Consider the following 21,786-nt stretch of genomic DNA (forward strand, 5'->3'; position numbering starts at 1 on the left):
GTTCTTTGTCATTTCATTCTCATCCTTATTCATTCATTGTTCAAGTATGTATTTCTGGCACTTTCTCTGTGCCAGGAAATCTGCTAGATGCTAGAGGGCCCCACTGCCAAGGAATTCTATTCGGCAGGATAACTAGATTCACAATCACATAACCCCAGTACAGTGTGACAATGCTAGGGCAGAGGTAAGCCTGCAGTATGCTGGGATTTTAGAGACAGGAGTAGCATGGAAATGTTGCTAGGAAGCCTTGAGGGTCCACTAAGAACGGAGACAGTGAATATGCAGTGGAATCAACTCACTCTGCTGCTACAGCAAAATCACAAAATATATCAGAGCTTGTCAAAAAAAAAAAAAAAAGGCAAAGAAACCAAGTGGATCTATGGTAGACCTAGAGATTTGTAAGGGTTGTTGGATAGGGGAAAAAAAAAAAGGATCAAGAGATATGGGGTATTGATACTTTTCATGAAAGGGCTCAGACTAAAGTAGCTAGACAAGAGAGTAAGCTAAAAGAGGTTAGGTGAGTTTACAGATAAATAGAAAAGGAGGAGGATCAAAGAAACCAGAGGTCTCAATGAGATTTTAAGGGCCAGGAAAGAGGGAGACAGCGAATTAGGCATTTTGGTTCAATAAACCAATCAGCCCACAATCAGGGTATTCATACAAGTTTTATTGCTCAAACAGTGAGAGGAAGTGAAAGAAATTGTTAATCATTACTCCAGGCAGCAGATGTAAACTGGAATGTCCCTAGGATACCATTACCCAATCAATAGTCCACATATTAGATAGACACTGTGCTAGTTACTACGGATAAGGTAGTAAACGAGGCAGAAATCGCACCTGTCATCATGGAGTTTATAGTCATCTAGGAATGACAAACATTGAACAAGACATTATTACAGTGATGAATGTTGCTAAAAAGGGAAACGAAGGAGCCATGAGAATTTATTACAGAGGAAACCAACATCTTCTCACAGGTCAGCAAAGGATCCCCTTTGCTGAGACTGCAAAGATGAGTAGGAGTTTGAAGGCAGAGAGGTGAGGCATGAGCGCACAGGCAGAGGGAAGAATATTTCCTAAAGGTCTTCAGGTGGAAAAGAACATTATATTTGATTTTAAATTCCATTGACTTTATAAAAATCCTTATCATTTTTTCCTGTTGTTTTTTTCCCTTATGTTTTATACTCCTTCATTCATGGCTTTGAACATTTAAAACATAAATTGTAAACATTTTATTCTGGTTATTCTTCTCTTTCAAGCTTTGGCTCCTCTTTCTTTCATCTGCTGACTCTCGCAGATAGTGGTTTGTTTTAAGGTATGATTTATCATTTGTGCTTGTCACTAGAAGAGAGTTCCCTCTGGGGAAATAGTCTACAGGGTACTGCTCTTCTCAACTTGAGCAAAACAACCAGGTTTCTGTTCAGGTTGATTTCCCAGCTTCAGGTCCCTTCACACAAGGAATGTGATTTTAGACTCTCCGTCTGCATGCGGCACAGATCTGGGGTTTTGATTTCTTGTAGGTGAGGTTTTCTCATTTGTGATCCTGGGATATTATAAACCTTCTTGTTGTTTATATGAGCTGTTGGGAAGAGTTTCCTAAGTTTCATTTCAAAGTCTCCACAATCCTTTGTGACTCCCAGATGTATTGAAATAGCTCAGTTCCAGCTTTCCTCCGAGGGCCTGGAGTTTGCGCTCTCCTTCCAGGGCAGTTAGTTGTTGGAACCAGTTTCAGCATCTAAGGTCTATATCTGGTTCCAACAATTCTGTGAGCTGTTTGGGCATAAGAGTCTGCTTGCTGCTGCTGCTGCTGCTAAGCCGCTTCAGTCGTGTCCGACTCTGTGCGACCCCGTAGACTGGACTATGCAGCACACCGGGCTCCGCCGTCCCTGGGATTCTCCAGGCAAGAACACTGGAGTGGGTTGCCATTTCCTTCTCCAGTACATGAAAGTGAAAAGTGAAACTGAAGTCTCTCCATCGTGTCCAACTCTTAGTGACCCCATGGACTGCAGCCTACCAGGCTCCCCCATCCCTGGGATTCTCCAGGCAAGAACACTGGAGTGGGTTGCCATTTCCTTCTCCAGTACATGAAAGTGAAAAGTGAAACTGAAGTCGCTCAGTTGTGTTCAACTCTTAGTGACCCCATGGACTGCAGCGCACCAGGCTCCTCCGTCCATGAGATTTTCCAGGCAGAAGTACTGGAGTGGGGTCTGCTTAGCACTCTGATTTGCTTAGCACCCTGTTTAATTCTGACATATGGAGGGGCTCTCCTGGTTTCAAGTGAGCCGCATACTTAAAGATTTAGCCATATTTTATTCTGTGTTTAGAGCAGAAAATAATTATTTTGTATCAGCTTATGTTATAATATGGTACATTTTATAAACTGTTTTAAAAAAGTATTCATTCATCCAAAACATATTCATGGAGCACCTATGATGTTCTAAGGATTATAGCACTCAAAGGTAGAAAGTACGGGAAGAGGGGCATTATATCAAGAATGAGATAGCGTTGTGCAGAACATGTTAACAGTCTGGATTTTTCTTGAGAGCAAAAGAGCAGCTATTGAAAGATTTTAAAACAAGTTTGCATTTTTAAAATGAGTAGAAAATGGGTTAGAGCCCAAACAGAATAGATGTGGGAGAAGTGTTCAGTCATCCAGTAAGGTGATGACAGCTTGAACTGGAGAATGAGGACAGATAAAAGGGAAGGTACTTAAGAGGTATTCAGGTAACTAATTTAGTAATACTTGCTTATGGACTTAATTGGGAAAGAGAGATGAGTCAAATGCCAATCCTAGGTGCTTGGTTTGAGTATCTGAGTGGTTGTTAATGGCATTTAATGACACAGAGAGAGTACAAGGATAAGGAACAAACTCAGTGGAAACTATCTCAGGTTCAGTTTGGGGCATGTTGAATTTAAGGAGCCAGATATCACGTGATATCACAATAATATCAGGGTAATATCAAGTAAGCAGTAGGCTATTTGGACTAGAGACTCAGAGTGTAAGTCTGAGCTGGAGATGAAAAGAAAATGGAATTTTGTGGAGTAGATGAGGTTTCCTGAAGAGAGAGGGTAGAGTGATCCTAAAATTCATATGGAACCACAGAAGACTCTGAATTCCCCAAGCAATTTTGAGAAAAAAGAACAAAACTGGCAGTGTCATCCTTATAGACTTCAGGAAAAGCTACAGAGCTACTGTCATCAAAACAGTTTGGTACTGGCACAAAACAGACATATAGGTCAACAGAACAGGAGAGAAAGCCCAGAAATAAAGCCATGCCCCTATAGTCAGTTAATCTATGACAAGGAGGCAAGAATATACAGTGGAGAAAAGGCAGTTTCTTCAGTTAAGTGGCACTAGGAAAATTGGACAGCTCTATGTAAAATGATGAGATTAGAACATTTCCTCACCTTTTCGTATTTTATTAAAAAAAATAAACTCAAAGTGAATTAATGATCTAAATGTAAGACCTTAAAACTCCTAGCAGAGAATGCAGGCAGAGCATTCACTGAGGTAAATCACAGCAATATTTTTTGGATTGCTCTCCCAAGGCAAAAGAAATAAAAGCAAAAATAAACAAATGGGACCTAATTAAACTTAAAAGCTTTTTCACAACAAAGGAAACCACTGACAAAAGGAAAAGACACGTTATGGAATGGAAGAAAATATTTGTTCATGATATAACCAACAAAGGGCTAATATCAAAATGATATAACAGTTCCTATAACTCAGTATCAAAAAATCCAAACAACCAATCAAGAAATGGGCAGAAAACCTGAAAAAACATTTTTCCAAAGATGACTTGCCAGGGGCCAGTGTGAGGAACTCTGCCCATGGCAAAGGTCATGAGGAAGGAGGCTTGGCATACGCAAAGGCGTGATCAAGCCTCAGGAAACCCCCTGTTCCCGAGCATCTAACCCCAAAACCAGAGTCTGTTTTATGCTCTCACCTACACCTCTGACTTTACGGGGGGCTCTCCCCCATAACCGTTTCTCTCGGAGAAGGAGTTAACTTGCAGCTCCAAGTCAATAAAAATTCCTGGGCGTGACAAGAGTGTTTCAGCTTATGGACTCCCCTGAAGGTTATCTAGCCTGCCTGTATAGGTTCGTCCAGCCACATGTGATTGTTTACAGCCTCCCAACCTGAGAGGCATGAGATGTTTTAGACTTACTAAAGGCAAATTCTTTTGGGGAGTTAGAAATTATTAGTATAGTGGGTTGGTTAGGAATTATATTGGTGAAGGGTTTTTCATTTGTTGTGTCAATAATTGTTGCTAATTCCCTCCCCTGGGTGGGACAAGGATGTCTCAGGTCAAACCTCTCTGCTGACAGACTAGCTTGTGTGACAGGATTATCCATACTCCTGCCACATGATTGTTTACTACCTCTCAACCATAAACAGCACAGAGAGCTTTAGAGTATTTTGAGAGTCTTAATTAGCATAGGGCTTTTTGTTCTTGTTGAGTCAATGATTGCTGCCAGGCCTCCATATCCTTAGGCACCTGGGAATATATTAATCAATGTATTTGGAATATAGTAAAGGAAATATGGTAGTTTTTGATGTTAGCAATACTAGACTTTTTGAGTTAATGGACTTTCTCTTTTGTAATAGATCACTGTACTTTGTTATAAATCACTGTGTCCTTGCTATGTAACAATGTAACTTTATCACTATCTTAAGACTAAATGGATCTAAAGGGGAGCATTGGTGAAAGGATTTTCATTTGTTGGGCTGATGTTTGCTGCTAAATCTCCATGTTCCCTGCCCTTATAATGAATATAACTAGCATATAGGAAGAAGTAAGTATTAACCTTTAAGCATATAGGAGAAATAAGCATTAACCTTTAAGATTAATCATGTTAACTCTGGGTTAAATAAATTCCTTTCTTGATTGTAACTCACTACACCCTCACCCTATAGGAATGTAACTTTATTTGGAGGGTGGTGCCTGGTTTAAGAAAAAACACCTTTGGAAGAAATAAGTTTTTTGGTTATCAGAAAGAAAGGATCATAAAATCCCTAAGACCTTTTTATGTGAAGCACCTGATTTTGATAAAGGTCAGGACTGCTGATCCCCGTGTGACTCTGTATTCATCCCTATATGTAACAAAAGGTATATAAGCAAACCAAAAAATAAACAAATCGGATCAGTTTCCAGAAAGACTGATTCCCCCATGTCGCTTCCTTCTTGCTCCCGTTTCTCTGGCTGAATTCCCATCTGGATTCAGCCTCCTTTTCTCCACTACACTATCTCCTACTACACTATACATTTCTAATCTCTCTATGTATCTGTAATTAAATATGTATTTTTCCAAAGACGCCGATGCCGTCCCCACCTTCGAATTCCCTGGATCCACCGGGGCTGGACCCCGGAAATGACTTACAGATGGCCAACAGGCACATAGAAAGAAGCTCAACATCACTAATAATTAAAGAAATGCAAATCAAAATCAAATGAGATATCACTTCACACCTATCAGAATGGTTATAGTCAAAAGGTGTCCAAATAATAAATGTTCGCAAACATGTAGATAAAAGGGAACATTTTTTTTTTAACCTCACTATACAACATGTGGGATTTTCACTGACCATAGGTCAAACTCGTGCCCCCTGCAATGTAGTTACAGAGTCTTAACCACTGGACTGCCAAGGAAGTCGGAGAAAAGGGAACCTTTGTATACTGTTGGTAGGAATGCAAATTGGTACAGCCACTATGGAAAACAGAATGGGGAACTAAAAACACCAAAAACAGAACTACGATCAGCTCAGTTCAGTCGCTCAGTCATGTCCGACTCTTTGCCACCCCATGAACTGTAGCATGCCAGGCCTCCCTGTCCATCCTCAGCTCCCGGAGTTTAATCAAACTCATGTCCATTGAGTCGGTGATGCCATCCAGCCATCTCATCCTCTGTCATCTCCTTCTCCTCCAACCTTCAATCTTTCCCAGCATCAGAGTCTTTTCCAATGAGTCAGTTTTTCACATCAGGCGGTCAAAGTATTGGAGTTTCAGCTTCAGCATCAGTCCTTCAAATGAATATTCAGGACTGATCTCCTTTAGAATGGACTGGTTGGATCTCCTTGAAGTCCAAGGGACTCTCAAGAGTCTTCTCCAACACCACAGTTCAAAAGCATCAACTCTTCAGCACTCAGCTTTCTTTATAGTCCAACTCTCACGTCCATTCATGACTACTGGAAAAACCATAGCCTTGACTAGATGGACCTTTGTTGGCAAAATAATGTCCCTGCTTTTTAATATGCTATCTAGTTTGGTCATAACTTTTCTTTCAAGGAGCAAGCATCTTTTAATTTCATGGCTGCAATCACCATCTGCAGTGATTTTGGAGCCCAAGAAAATAGTCTGTCACTGTTTCCACTGTTTCCCCATCTATTGTCATGAAGTGATGGGACCGGATGCCATGATCTTTGTTTTCTGAATGTTGAGTTTTAAGCCAACTTTTCATTCTCTTTGACTTTCATCAAGGGGCTCTTCAGTTCCTCTTCATTTTCTGCCATAAGGGTGGTGTCATCTGTATATCTGAGGTTATTGATATTTCTCTTGGCAGTCTTGATTCCAGCTTGTGTTTCTTCCAGCCCAGCATTTCTCATGATGTACTCTGCATAGAAATTAAATAAGCAGGGTGACATTATACAGCCTTGACGTACTCCTTTTCCTATTTGGAACCTGTCTATTCTTCCATGTCCGGTTCTAACTGTTGTTTCTTGACTTGTATACAGATTTCTCAGGAGGCAGGTCAGGTAGTCTGGTATTCCCATCTCTTTCAGACTTTTCCACAGTTGATTGTGATCCACACAGTCAAAGGCTTTGGCATAGTCAATAAAGCAGAAATAGATGTTTTTCTGGAACTCTCTTGCTTTTTTGATGATCCAGTGGATGTTGGCAATTTGATCTGTGGTTCCTCTGCCTTTTCTAAATCCAGTTTGAACATCTAGAATTTCACAGTTCACATACTGCTTGGAGAATTTTGAGCATGACTTTACTAGCATGTGAGACGAACGCAATTGTGTGGTAGTTTGACCATATTTTGGCATTGCCTTTCTTTGGGGCTGGAATGAAAACTGACCTATTCCAGTCCTGTGGCCACTGCTGAGTTTTCCAAATTTGCTGGCATATTGAGTGCAGCACTTTTACAGCATCACCTTTTAGGATATGAAATAGCTCAACTGGAATATCATCACCTCCACTAGCTTTGTTCGTAGTGATTCTTCTTAAGGCCTACTTGACTTTCCATTCCAGGATATCTGGCTCTAGGTGAGTGATCACACCATCATGATTATCTGGGTCATTAAGATCTTTTTTATATAGTTCTCCTGTGTATACTTGCCACCTCTTCTTAATGTCTTCTGCTTCTGTTAGTTCCATACTGTTTTTGTCCATTATTGTGCACATTTTTGCATGAAATGTTCCTTTGGTATCTCTAATTTTCTTGGAAAAAATCTTTTTTCTTTCCCATTCTATTGTTTGCCTCTGTTTCTTTGCATTGATCACTGAGCAAGGCTTTCTTTTCTCTCCTTGCTATTCTTTGGAACTCTGCATTCAGATGCTTATATCTTTCCTTTTCTCCTTTGCTTTTCGCTTCTCTTATTTTCTCAGCTATTTGTAAGACCTCCTCAGACAGCCATTTTGCCTTGTTGCATTTCTTTTTCTTGGGGATGGTCTTGATCCCTGTCTCCTGTACAGTGTCACAAACCTCCATCCATAGTTCTTCAGGCACTCTGTCTATTAGATCTAATCCCTTGAATCTGTATCTTACTTCTACTGTATAATTGTAAGGGATTTGATTTAGGTCATACCTGAATGGGCTTCCCTGGTGGCTCAGACGGTAAAGCGTCTGCCTGCAATGCAGGAGACCCAGGTTTGATTCCTGGGTCGGGAAGATCCCTTGGAGAAGGAAATGGCAATCCACTCCATCACTCTTGCCTGGAAAACCCCACGGATGGAGGAGCCTGATAGGCTACAGTCCATGGGGTCGCAAAGAGTCAGACACGACTGAGTGACTTCACTTTCACTGAATGGTCTAGTGGTTTTCCCTACTTTCTTCAATTTAAGTCTAAATTTGGCGATAAGGAGTTCATGATCTGAGCCACACTCAGCTCCTGGTCTTGTTTTTGCTGACTGTATAGAGCTTCTCCATCTTTGGCTGCAAAGAATATAATCAACCTGATTCCGGTATTGACCATCTGATGATGTCCATGTGTGGAGTCTTCTCTTGTTGGAAGAGGGTGTTTGCTATGACCAGTGTTTTCTCCTGGCAAAACTCTACTAGTCTTTCCCCTGCTTCATTTTGTACTCCAAGGCCAAATTTCAAGAACTACCATAAGATCCAGCAATTTCACTCCTTGATATATATCTAAAACAAAGAACACACTAATTCAAAAGATACACACACCCCAATTTTCATAGCAGCTCTATTTACTGTAGATAAGGTATAGGAGCAACCTAAATGTCCATCAACAGACAAATGAATACTAAAAGGTGTATATGTGTGTGTGTGTGTGTGTGTGTGTGTGTGTGTGTATACACAAAATGAAATGTTACTCACCCATGGAAAAGAATGAAATTCTGTAACATTGAAATGCAGTAACATTGAAGGACCTAGAAAACAATATTCTTAGTTAAATGAATCAAAGACAAATACTGCATGTTATCACTTATAAGTGGAATCAAAAAACACAATTGAATGTACAGCAAAACAGAAAGACTCATAGATACAGAAAACTAGTCTTACCAGAGAGGAGAGGTAACAGAAGAGAGGTATATTAATTTAAGGGTGTGGAATTAAGAGATACAAACCACTGTGTAAAAAATACACAAGCCACAGGATACATTGTATAGCACAGGGAATTATAGCCATTATCTTGTAATAACTTTTAATGGCATATAATTTATAAACTATAGTGAATCACTATGTTGTATACTTGAAACTAATAAGTCAAATATACTTCAATAAAAGAAATGAACAAATAAGCTAGTTTAAAAGAAAGAGAATAGACTGGGAAGAGAAGAGGGTTTGTTATTCACTTTGAGGAATTCCATCACCCAACGAGTCCATTCTGAAGGAGATCAACCCTGGGATTTCTTTGGAAGGAATGATGCTAAAGCTGAAGCTCCAGTACTTTGGACACTTCATGCGAAGAGTTGACTCATTGGAAAAGACTCTGATGCTGGGAGAGATTGGGGGCAGGAGGAGAAGGGGACGACCCAGGATGAGATGGCTGGATGGCATCACTGACTCGATGGACGTGAGTCTGAGTGAACTCCGGGAGATGGTGATGGACAGGGAGGCCTGGCGTGCTGCGATTCATGGGGTCGCAGAGAGTCGGACACGACTGAGTGACTGAACTGAACTGAATGTTTAGGTAGAGGTAAAGAAAAGCCAAGAAAAGAACAGTTGGAAGGGAGTATTATATCAAGGGTGACTTTTTTCTCCTTAAGGTGGAATGGATTGAGGATATTTGATGGCAGGAAGCGCATCAAGGAGACGGCTAAAGTCACTATACAGAGGAAAGACAACTGCCAACATAAAGTTCCTGAGAATCTGGAAGAGGACAGGGATTAAGGGCAGAGGTAGAAGTGCTGTTCTTTGACGGGAACACAACGCTGAAACAGGAGGGAAGGAAGGCAGAATGGAGACAGATGCAGACAGCTTTGTAGAGTTGATTTTTGAAAAGCCGTGGTAGTTCTCTGATAGTGTGTTACTTTCTGTGTAAAGCTGATGGTGAGTTCCCCTGTTCCATGTAATAGCGTAGGCAGAAGGACAGAGGCTTGAGGAAGTTTAAGACTGACCTGGCTGTAAAAACACACTGGGATTTCCAGGGAATGCTGACAGCTCAGAAATTTGCTTTTTTATATGATGTATTTCTATTAGTGCTCTTCAGCCTGGGTACAAGTATAGAGAAGATGGGTAGCTGGATTCATCCAGCATGGGCTTTGTCAGCTTGGGGCTTTGACAGGTGCTACAGAAAGACAATGAGGCAAGGTAAATTAGAATACTGACAGGAAACTGGCGAAAATGATAGCTTGTACAATATACACTGGATAAGGGAGGAAACTAAATACAGGAAGGAGACGATGAGATAAAGATAGTAGAATGGTGCTAGGGTCTGAACGTTTGTATCCTGTCAAAATTCACATGTTGAAATTCTAACCTCCAAAGATGATGGTATTAGGAAGTAGGGTTTGGGGGATGAGGGGTGTGTTAAGTCATAAGGATGGGATCCTCATGGGTAGAATTAGTGCCCTCGTATAATACAAGAAACTCTAGAGAGTTCCCTAGCTCCCTTTTTTCTACCTTGTGAGTACATAGAGAGGAGGTGCAGGCTGTGAACCCAGGAAAATGCTCTCCCCCAACTATGCTGGCACCTAAATCTCAGACTTTTATTCTGTAGAACTGTAGGAAATAAATTTTTGTTCATAGGCTACCCAGTCGGTGGTATTTGGTTACTGTAACCCTAACAGACCAAGATGAATGGTCAGTGAACTGAAAGTTGTTAAGTGAAGTAGCAGTAGATCCAAGTGAGCAAGCCAAAAAGCTCAGTGTCTATAAACTAAGAACATGAAGTTTCTAGAAGTGGTTTCAAAGGTGGAACTTTCCAGTGATGAGTTCTAGAGTTTGAATCTGGGAATGGTAGCTGTACTAGTCAGGAAAATATAAGCTATTCTGCATTAAAAGATTGATTCCAATCTCAGATAAAATCTCAAATAAAACAAAGCTTTACTTATCACTCAAGCCATTTAATTTTGGCATGCTGCCATTTCAACACATAGCCTTCAGGTTTCTATGGCAGGGGATGAAAAGACTGCACTGAGTTCTTAGATGCTTTGTTCTGGAAGCAAAACATGTCATTTCGGCTCACAGTCCTCTGTCCAGAAGCAGTCACATGGCCCCATCTGCAGCGGGGTAGGAATTTAAAAGAGCACATGGATATTTAGTGAGGAATAAATGTCTCTCCACAGCAGCTGAGGTGAATGAAGTAGATGATTAAAAATAAAGTGATTACAGAATGTCATCTTTGATGAGCTGCTGGGGTGTGGTAGAAAGGAAAACTGAATGAGGTGCTATGGCCTTCAGTGAAAGGGCGAGCAGATGCAAGTTGGTAAACGACAGCAATGAGAAGAGAGCTGGATGGTGAGTCTTGAAGAAGAGTGGAATTTTCTCCTGGGTGGAGAAGAAAGTGCCCAAGAGAAAACGATAAAGACGTTTATCACCTGGGCAACAGGAATCCAGCCATTCTACTAGACTGCCTGGGTATCTGGACTATTGCTCAATAAAGTCTTGTAGAGAGATTAGAACCGCCATCCAGCTGATCTTCAGAAACACAGAATGTTGTTGTGTGGTAGGAAATTATTTCTGAATATAAATGGATGTTTTCCCTTGGATTTCTTTCTCCCTATTGTGTTTGCCCCTATAAAGAGCTGGTTGTGCTCCTTGCCTCAAGGTAAGAGTTGTGGCAAGGTGGAAAGCAAAGGCTCTGAAACGTGCTCTTAAGTTCGACTGTACTAATAGGCCAGCCTATGACCAGAATGGAAAGGTATGATATCCAGAACAATGGCTCCCCTAGAGACGTCCATGTCCTAATCTCTGGAACCCCTGAATGTGGTAGGCTAGCTGGCAAGGGGGAAGTAAGCGTGCAGATGAAGATACTAAACATCTGACATTAAATTAAGGAGACTTAAATGTAACACAAGGGTCTCTGACTATGGAAGAGGGAGGCAAATGAGTCAGTGTCAGGCTTATGCAGCACCAAAGACCTGACTGACCAGCAGTGGCTTTGGAGATGAAAGCGGGCCATGGACCAAGGAATGTAGGCTAATTTAAGAAGGAAAAGGAAAAGAAGAGCATTCTCCCCTAAAGCCCCCAGAGGGCACAAAGCTCTGCCAACACCCTCATTTTAGCCCAGTGAGACCCACTTCAGACTTCTGAACTCTAGGAAAAATTAGTGCCGTAATGTGTTACAACTGCAGTAGCAAACTAATATGAAGGGCACAGACAGAGTTTTGAGAGCTGGAAGTTTAAAGAGGGAATTACCCAGGAGCAAGGACTCAAGCAGTGCCCAAGCAGAAGCACAAACCCAACACGGAGCTGAGTTAACAGCAGAGAGAGAAGCCCAGGACGCTGCTCCCCCACGGAGCATGGAGGCAGGCGGCAGGCTCCCTGAAGTGGGGTTACGACCTGAGCTTCAGACCTGGCACCATGCGGGGAGACAGCAAGACCCCCACCAAAAATGGCACCTTAATTAGCCCCAGGAAGAGTTTGTTTTATTTTGGCCACTAGTATTTTGTCCTCTTTTCCAGTGCTATACCCATAATATTGTTTTTGTTTAGTGTGGTGGTTTTGTAATGTGGTAACCTGGCTAGAGTTCTTGGTTTTCCTTTCCTGTAGGTTGGGGTGGGCCCCAAGAGAGATTTTTTTCTGTGGAGGGGGGTGGGCATGGGGCAGCACATGGAACCTTAGTTCCCCATCAGGGATAGAAACCCTGCCTCCTGCAGTGGAAGCTGGAATCTTAACCGCTGGCCGCCGGGGCAGTGCCCCCAAGAGAGGTTCTTGCGGGTGATGTGAAGGGCGGAAAGGAAAGAGCAGTTCAGCCGTGGGGTCACTCGATGCTGCTGAAACCGCCTCACTTTCCCCTCGAGCTTCCTTCTTCTCCAAAGCCTGCGCCAGGTGTGGGTGTTTAGCTCCCTGAAGAAAGCCCTGGCTTTGTATTAGTTTCCTACTGCAGGATAACCCACCCCACCATGAGCAGCTGCAATAAGAACTGATAGGTGCGTCTTGTCAGCTCCATCTCAAGCTGGGTTCTGGCTGGTTCTTGCTTCCTCCTACATTATATCCATCTTTCTTTCCCATCTGCCTGCTGCGGACTTCAAACTCCAGTTTAGATGTGAATATAATAGCCTTTCAGAGACTGCATCACCAGCTCCCCCAAACACAAAATCAAATTACTGTAATAAATACCTTGAATATGATATGTGTGTGTTTGTGTCTGTTAGTCAGTCATGTCTGACTCTTTGTGACCCCATGGACTGTAGCCTGCCAGGCTCCTCCGTCCGTGGGATTCTCCAGGCAAGAATCCTGGAGTGGGTTGCCATTTCCTTCTCCGTGAATATAAGAGAATGTATATGACAGAAGGCCAACAGGCACACAAAAATATGCTTAACATTGCTAATTATTAGAGAAATGCAAATCAACACTACAGTGAGGAATTACCTCACACCAGTCAGAATGACCAGTAATAAACACTAGGGAAGGTATAGAGAAAAGGGAACTCTCCTATACTGTGGTGGGAATGTAAATTAAGCAGCGACTATGGAAAGCGCTATAGAAGTTCCTCAAAAAACTAAAAATAGGCTTGCCATATGATCCAGCAATCCCACTCTTGGGCATATGTCCAGAAAAGATGAAAACTCTAAATTGAAAAGATACACTCACCCCAATGTCCATAGCAACACTGTTTACAAAAGCCAGGGCATGGAAACAACCCATGCATCAACAGATAGATGCATAAAAAAGTGGTTTCATCTGTACAATGGAATATTATTCAGCCATAAAATGAATGCATTACTGGCATTTGCAGCGACATGGATGAACCTAGAGATTATCACACTGAAGTAAGTCAGTCAGACAAAGACAAATATTACATCACTTATATGTGGAATCTGAAGAATAATGCAAATTAATTTATTCACAAAAGAGAAACCGTCTCACAGACATAGAAAACAAACTTATGGTTATCAAAGGGGAAAGGAGTGGGGGGTAAATTAGGAATATGGGATCAATAGATACACACTACTATATATAAAATAAAGATTTACTGTATGGCACAAGGAACTGCATTCAATATTTTATAATAACCTATAATGGAAAACAACCAAAAAAAGAAAAAATACATAACTGAATCACTTTGCTGTACAGCTGAAACTCACGCAATATTGCAAATCAACTGTACTTTAAGACGATGTGTATATATCCAGGAGGTAGGGGAGAAGGGGATGACAGAGGATGAGATGGTTGGATGGCATCACCAGTTCGATGGACACGAGTCTGAGCAGGCTCCGGGAGCTGGTGACGGACAGAAAGGTCTGGCGTGCTGCAGTCCATGGGGTCGCAAAGAGCTGGACACGACTGAGCAACTGAACTGAACTGATGTGTGTACGTGTGTCCCGCTCCTCCGAACCCCTGGTCTCCATCATATTTGTTTTTGATATAACCAAAAATTCTTTCCAGTTTCTGTGATTTGTAGGACTTATATTTAGTGCTGCTCATGGATTATTATTCTGGTCATTTACTCTTTTAAATTATCCCTCCCTTTTTCTGAATACTATTTTTCTTGGATCAGTAGAACATGAACAACTCATTCAGATAAAGTAATCATTTGTTCCCTGCTTAAAGCTATCTTTAAAATGCCTCCCCTCACCTCTGCTCTAACACTCTCCAAAAAGCCTTGAAAGGATCATTCAAAATACACAACAGATACACTGCTAATAAGGAACCAGTGATCCATGAATAAATTATGAATAGTGACAGAAGGCAAGGCAATGTTTGTGATTCAGCTCAATAGACTTTGCTGGCAGGAAAACATCCTGTAATCAATCCTTTGATTGCTGGAAAACATAGTTCAAAATAAAAAATGAAGTAATCCTGCACATACTGCCAGAAGCATAAGAACAAACACCGCAAACTTGTAATTCCCCTCCCTGGGCCTGCTTTGAGACAAAACTTAAGCAGCCTGGAAAGCGTGGGAGATAGGATAGTCAGATAGTCCTGGGTTGAAACTAGGACTCTAGTTTGGTTCTGGCACTCTGCAGCTCTGTGAGTTTAAGCCAATGATTTAACTTTTAGAAGCCCAATTTTCTTATCTACAAAATGGCAGTAATAGTACCAAACTCATAGGATTGTGGAAAAGATTAAAAATAATATGTAAAACTTCTAGCACAAAAAAGGCTATTATTAAACACCCCAAATAGCAGTTGAATTCCCTTTGTTAATACCTTTAAAAACATATGTCTCTGAAAATGATGTCCTAGAAAACCCCTATAGGTGACTGCATCCATGTTTACCAGCTGCTTACGCCCATTCATCTTCCTTTGCAGCTATAACACCCACTGAGGCCAAACTAAAGACGGGCAGGAGCTCGCCCTCTTCACGGCTGGGAGAAGACGGAAGTTCTTGGCAGGAGTGTGGAACCTTAGAGAAAGCAAGGCCCTTGTCCTCATTCAGGGAGCCGCCACTTCAGTAGCTGCACTGTGTGCCTGGTCACAAGACGGGAGGACAGAAAGCGGGCAGGCCCTCCTGGCCCAACCTGGAGTTGAGTGCGTGAGAAGACTGCTTTCCTCTCCGACTGCCTCCAGCTGTGTCCCACCTTCTTCTTCAAGTTTCTGTGGTCAGGTTACCAAGCCAGGGCATTCCCGAAGTGAAAATACACCGACAGCCGCGTTTGGAATCTATAAATAACATTTTAACAATTACGCACGGAGTCAAATTTAACACCAAGACTACGGGAAACTTGTCCCCAAAAGACTGAATGAAAATGAAGAGGTCACATGACCCTCAAATAGAGTGAAATTATGGATGAAGAAAGGAAGACATGAAAACAAAACGTCCTTGTGTTCCAGACAATAGTTTACACAATTCTGGGGCCAAGGGTGGTGGTGGCGGCTTAGTCGCTAAGTTGCGCCCGACTCTTGTGAGCCCATGGACTGTAGCCCGCCAGGCTCCTCTGTCCACGGGATTCTCCATGGAGTGGGTTGCCATTTCCTTCTCCACGGGATCTTTCCCACCCAGGAACTGAACCTGGGTCTCCTGCATTGCAAGGGTCAAGGGTACATAGCCTTAAATAAAACTCTTTATTTCCCCCTAACTATGCTATAAGGCGTCCAAGGATATTTATTTTCTGATTCTTGCCACACGTATTATTATCACTTTAGGTTAGTAGTTAATGGCTTTTTAAAAGCTGTGAACATTCATCTTTTGCCCTCATATACATTTGCGGCGGCTACCCTGGTGGCTCCAGAAGGTAAAGAATTGGCCTGCGATGCAGGAGATGCAGGTTCAATCCCTGGGTCAGGAAGACGCCCTGGAGAAAGAAATGGCTACCCACTCCAGGATCCTTGCCTGGAGAATTCCATGGACAGAGGAGCCTGGTGGGCTACAGTCCATGGGGTCTCAAAGAGTCTGACGTGACTGAGCACCTTAGCACATGCCTATCTGTACTATTGATAAACTTTTCTACCTATGGTTTGAGGTTTCTGTAGATACGGGATCCAGAAGAGCATGAACTTCACGAATAGTGACATAGTCTTAAAAATGAAAATCGACAACACAGCCTTTCTTCTGTGTTTCTTCTGCTTCTAGCAATAAGCCCAATACAAGTGAAATTCTATTCACACAGGTTAGAATTAGACAACAGAACCAAGGTGGTGGTTTGAGACGTAAACGAGTGGAGAAAAGAAGGCTGCCCTGCAGAAGCCTGGTGAGGGGAGTGGATTCAGCTCACTTGGGAAGAACTGCTTCCAAGATGGTTCACTAACGTGGTTGGCACGCTGGTGCTGGCTGCTGTCAGGGGACTTCATTTCCTCTCTACAGCCCTCCTTGAGGGATGGCAGCTGGCTTTTCCCACAGTAAGCAACCCAGGAGACGAGGCAGAAGAATACTTCCTGTGACCTTGTCGCAGAGAGCAGACTTTTGCTGTATAATCACCAGGCCACCCCGATTCACTGTGGGAGGCTTTCCTCACTTCAGTTCAGTTCAGTCGTGTCCTACTCTTTGCGAACCCCTGGACTGCAGCACGCCAGATCTCCCTGTCCATCCCCAACCCCTGGGGTTTACTCAAACTCATGTCCATTGAGTCCTTCCTTATTAACAAATAAAAAGAAACCCAGTGATCTGCTAGACTAGGACTTTAAAATAATACTATTGGAAATGGCAGCAGCCCCTGAGATGGGCAATATCAATCTTTGTCCAAGGGGAGGCAGGTATGTATAAGAAGGGAAATGGAAGACAAGCTTAAATGTGTCTACCATTCACTTACATTTACAAGAACTGTTTTGGGCTAAGCAGTGTCAGGACGGGGTGCCATATACATCGTGCTGGAGGAGCCGAGACACAGAGCTTCACTGTATAAGAAGTCAGCTCTCTGGTTCCTGGCGCAATGGAGCCAGCGTCAGCTTTTGCATAAGCACATGGAGTTTGGGGAAAGGTTTTAGGGCAGACAGAACCTCTTCAGAGTAGTCCTAAATGGAATCGTAGCTCTAAAGAGTCCTAAGATTTAGGATTCAAGACTCAGGACTTAATCCCCAAACTTAGGACTCTAGGGAGTCCCACGACTTTTGGGGAGTAACACTGATATTGCAGGATGTCTGCCTTTCAGCGTCACAGGCACTGTGATCTCCAGCTGTCTGTGTGATATGTACGGTCACAATGCCTTCAGAACAAAAACATATGGTATAATTTGGCAATGGACAGGGGTATTGGAAATTAGAGCTATCTTTGAAATCCTTACCCAGCTCTTGAATATATGAACTTGTCCTTTTATAGGAAAAGCAAAGTAGCTATGGGGAAGTATAAGCAATTAACAGAATTCTAGAATTCTCAAGGATGGATGGGTTCTAAAGGAAGTGAGGCTTTTTTTTGGGGGGGGGGAGGGTGTTCATAGATTAAGAAAAAAAGATTGAATTTCGTTTTGTGCTTTAATATAACCTCATATTTTTGAAGAAATACACGTTATTTTAAATTTACCACAACTTTAAGAGGTGAAAAATATGACATAGCTAGTTAAAATAAATTCTCCTGAAAAACCTCCAAGTCAATGAAGGTGAATGATCACCTGTGACTGGGAAAATAAATAAATAAAATAAAGGAAAAGAAACAGAACAAGAAAATACCTGAAGATGAATTTAGGTAACAGCTGGGTGCAGATAGGTCTGTGTGGTCTCAAACAGAGCATCCAGGCACAGGGTAGAGGTGATGCATGGTTACAGTGAAGATTCACTTAGGGCTCGATGGGACTATAGTGACCCCTGCTGGAGCCTGTCTTTTTATTTTTAAATTCGAGAACTCAAGCCAGGGCCTGTGTAAAGATAATTACAACTTCTACAGAGTAATTGAGTTTGAAAGTTGGGTAAAGGCTTAGAGAGCATTTAGCATCCCTCATTATTTCATCAGAGAAGGCGATGGTACCTCACTCCAGTACTCTTGCCTGGAGAATCCCATGGCCAGAGGAGCCTGGTAGGCTGCAGTCCATGGGGTCGCGAAGAGTCGGACACGACTGAGCAACTTCACTTTCACTTTTCACTTTCATGCAGTGGAGAAGGAAATGGCAACCCACTCCAGTGTTTGTGCCTGGAGAATCCCAGGGACGGGGAAGCCTGGTGGGCTGCCGTCTATGGGGTCACACAGAGTCGGACACGACTGAAGCAACTTTGCAGCAGGAGAAGCAGCATTATTTCATAACTGATGAAATGGGTCTTTAGCCCACAGAGTTTAAAATGACTTACTTTAGATCACAGAACTGGGATTACAAAAAAAAAAAAAAAAAAGACATCTGCCCAGTCTGTGGGCCTGTTTATACAGGTGGAGTTTTGTGTCACAACAAATAAAAGTACCTGTAACACACAAAATGAAGAGGCCAAGCAACATATCAGGAATTAAGCTTATTTTAAGATAAACTATTTAGTTGATTTGGTTAGTGAAGACTCAATTTTGCTGAAAAGACAAATTTCTAATCCACACTAACATGACATTTATTTTTCTTTCTTTCCTCTTTGGCCTTTATGAGCTTGCTGCTGCTGCTCCTGGTAAGTCACTTCAGTTGTGTCCGACTCTGTGCGACCCCATGGATGGCAGCCCACCCACCCCGTCGCTGGGATTCTCAAGGCAAGAACACTGGAGTGGGTTACCATTGCCTTCTCCAATGCATGAGAGTGAAAAGTGAGAGTGAAGTTGCTTAGTCATGTTCTACTCTTAGCAACCCCATGGACTGTAGCCCACCAGGCTCCTCCACTCATGGGATTTTCCAGGCAAGAGTACTGGAGTGGGGTGTCATTGCCTTCTCCACAATTTCATATCAGAATTAAGCGTTTTGGAACGTTAATTTCTGTCCTTCACTGAGTTACCTATGTTCCATACCTCTGCTGTTTTGATCCTTGTCAAATATTTCTTTGGGCTTGAGTATGATTTTTATGCCCTTCCCCACTGTCTACCTGTAAAAATCTCCTGACACTGTATTGAGAAAAAGGATGAAAGGGAAATAACACATATGGGAATGAATAATAATTCCATATATAAGAATATCATATCAGGATTTTCTGGAAAGCCTGACTCTAATTCTTCCCCTCTACTCAGGGCCCTGGGGTCAACCATTCCTGAGTGCTCTGCGTCTTCATCTTTCTCTCTTCAATCAACATCTCTCCTTCTCCAATCCGTAAACCAGAGTTCCCAAGACACAGGGTGACCCTGGGGTTTGTGCCTTTCTTCTCCTAGGGAGGCAAGATCCCAGTCCCTGCTTATATTCATAGGTAGCTATGAAAATTTTGGCAAAGCCACTTTTCTTCCACATTTTCAGTTCTGTGATTTAAATGAATACAATATTGGCTATATTTACTTCACAGTGTTTCAGTTCAGTTCAGTTCAGTCCCTCACAGTGTTTAGTGAGGTTCAAATAAGATGAAATATTTGAAAGAGAATTGAAGAACAGAAAGAATTTTGGATAAGATAATTTCTGAGATATTATTTTTATCATTTTCTTTGTAATTTTTTTCCTCTCCAACTATTATTCAAGCAGGTAGCCAGATTCTTCTCTCTCTTTTTTTTTCCGCTGGTGGAATTTTTTGCACAGGGAGAACTTAAGCTATCTGAGGTTTTAAAAATTTCCTCTTATCTTTTATAGAAAAGATTATGCTAGGAACCCTTGGAGAAGGAAGGAAGAGGAGAGATGCAGGCAATGAGAACAAGATGGAAGTCTGTCCCATTTAGACTAGAAAGGTTATAGAGATTTATTGCTTTCATACTGCACAGCCTGAGGTTGCCCCTGAGGAAGGTGGCAAGACCTCCAGATAGAAGACTTCATGACAGAGATATTAAAACCTGACTGTCTGCTCTGCTTGCAGAGAGACAGAGAGAAGTGGAGATCTACCTCAGTTCATGGGCAAGTGCTATTTGACCAAGGGGTCAGGGGCTTGAAGGAAAGGATTAGTGGACTGATTAAAAGGAGGTCTGAAGAAGACTTGTGTGGATGGGCCTCTCAGAGTGGCCAGACTGAGGATATTTGCGTCTTGTACAGAAGTTTACTAAAAGGTACCCATTGAAAAAGATCCTCAGTAAACAAGTAAGTGATATGACCCATCCTGTGAATGTCAGTTAACTATTTTCCCCAGTCACCCTGGTGCCTGACAGTGGGCCCGGCAAGAAAGTGGGCTTAGGAATATAGGCTCCCTTTCATCCAGGCTGATCTGGCTACTTGCCCTGACAGTACCTAGCTAATCAACACCAGAAATCACACCGAACTCCTCAAATGGCATCAGTTCCAGGACTTGTCAGTCACCTAATGCAGGTGGGTTACGCTGAACCTCCATCATCACAGAGGAAAGACACACTCTGGATTTGGATTTGTCTTTTTGCCTATAATGTTTCTGCTAGCACCACTATTCACGGACTTAGGGACTGTTCCATTTACTCTCCTGGAATCCCATAAAAAAATTTTTTTCCCCTTAAAAATTTTGACTAATGAACTCTATTAAAAGAATAAGAATTTAAGACATGGTTTCCCATCCAGAGGGAGAAGCTACCTTGATAGAATGGTGGAATGATCTATTAATAACACACGTATATTGCCTCTTGTTGGGCTGGGGAGTTGCCCCACAAGCTATACTGAATTCTCTGAGCCAGCAACCAATATATAATGCTATTTCTCCCAGAGCCAGAATATTTACAATACAGAATTATAATGAGCAGCGGTCCTTTCATTATAATTGCTAATGACCTAATCTTGTAACTCTCATCTCATCTCGATGTTACGCTCATAGCTTCCAAGGGAGGAATACATCCTCTCGGAAACATCAGAAGGGTTTCACAGAATAGGAGCTGAGACTGCCACATAGCCACTTGAGTTCTTCATGCCACTGAACCAGCAAGGATGGCAACCCACTTCAGTATTTCTGCTATACTGACTGGGGAACTTGATCATAATTAGAAACTAAGAACAGGGTTAGTACTACACCGCGAAGGGAGGCAGGACTGTGTCTGAAAGCCCAGGGATTTTTTTGGGCAATTCTTTGTACTCCCAGATCCATGTAACATCTCTGGAGGATTAGAGCAATCGTAGCCTAGCAGGAACCATGTATGGTTTAGCTTTTTCAGGGGTGGAAGTTTAGGCTACCCTAACTGACAATCGCAACTAGTGAAATTATTATCTGAAGACAAAGAGAACAGTGGAAAGGCTGTAGAAGAAGGGACTTGCAAATACCAAGAACGGCCTATAAACTGTGCAGAAATAAGGACTGCAATCATCATGTATATTTTCATTTTTTTTTCTTTTCATTTTCTTCCCTGAGGTCTACCAGCATCCGAATCTAATTATGGAATAGGCCCAGGTCTGGAAGCAATGAGAAGCAGTGGGTTTGACTTTGAGGAGATTCCTTGCCCTCTGACAAATCAACTATCTTGGGTGATACTAAAACAGGTTATCATGGGACTTCCCTAGTGGTCCAGTGGTTAAGACTCAGCACTTCCACTTCCATCACTTCCTGGTGGAAGACTCAACCCTTCCACCAGGTGCCTGGC

The 21,786-nt window shown here is 42.2% G+C and overlaps 1 protein-coding gene across 1 annotated transcript in view; it reads right to left on the minus strand.

Annotated features, from left to right (window-relative positions):
- Positions 1-7,471: 7,471 nt before the first annotated feature.
- The window catches only part of PMS1 (PMS1 homolog 1, mismatch repair system component), a 334,072-nt gene continuing 319,757 nt past the window's right edge, over positions 7,472-21,786 (minus strand). The window contains exon 17 of the mRNA XM_069576897.1: positions 7,472-8,609. The gene's annotated coding sequence lies outside the window, so the exon portion shown is untranslated. The remainder of the gene's footprint in view (positions 8,610-21,786) is intronic.

This window comes from Ovis canadensis, chromosome 2 (assembly GCF_042477335.2).
Source record: "Ovis canadensis isolate MfBH-ARS-UI-01 breed Bighorn chromosome 2, ARS-UI_OviCan_v2, whole genome shotgun sequence".
Taxonomy (NCBI): domain Eukaryota; kingdom Metazoa; phylum Chordata; class Mammalia; order Artiodactyla; family Bovidae; genus Ovis; species Ovis canadensis.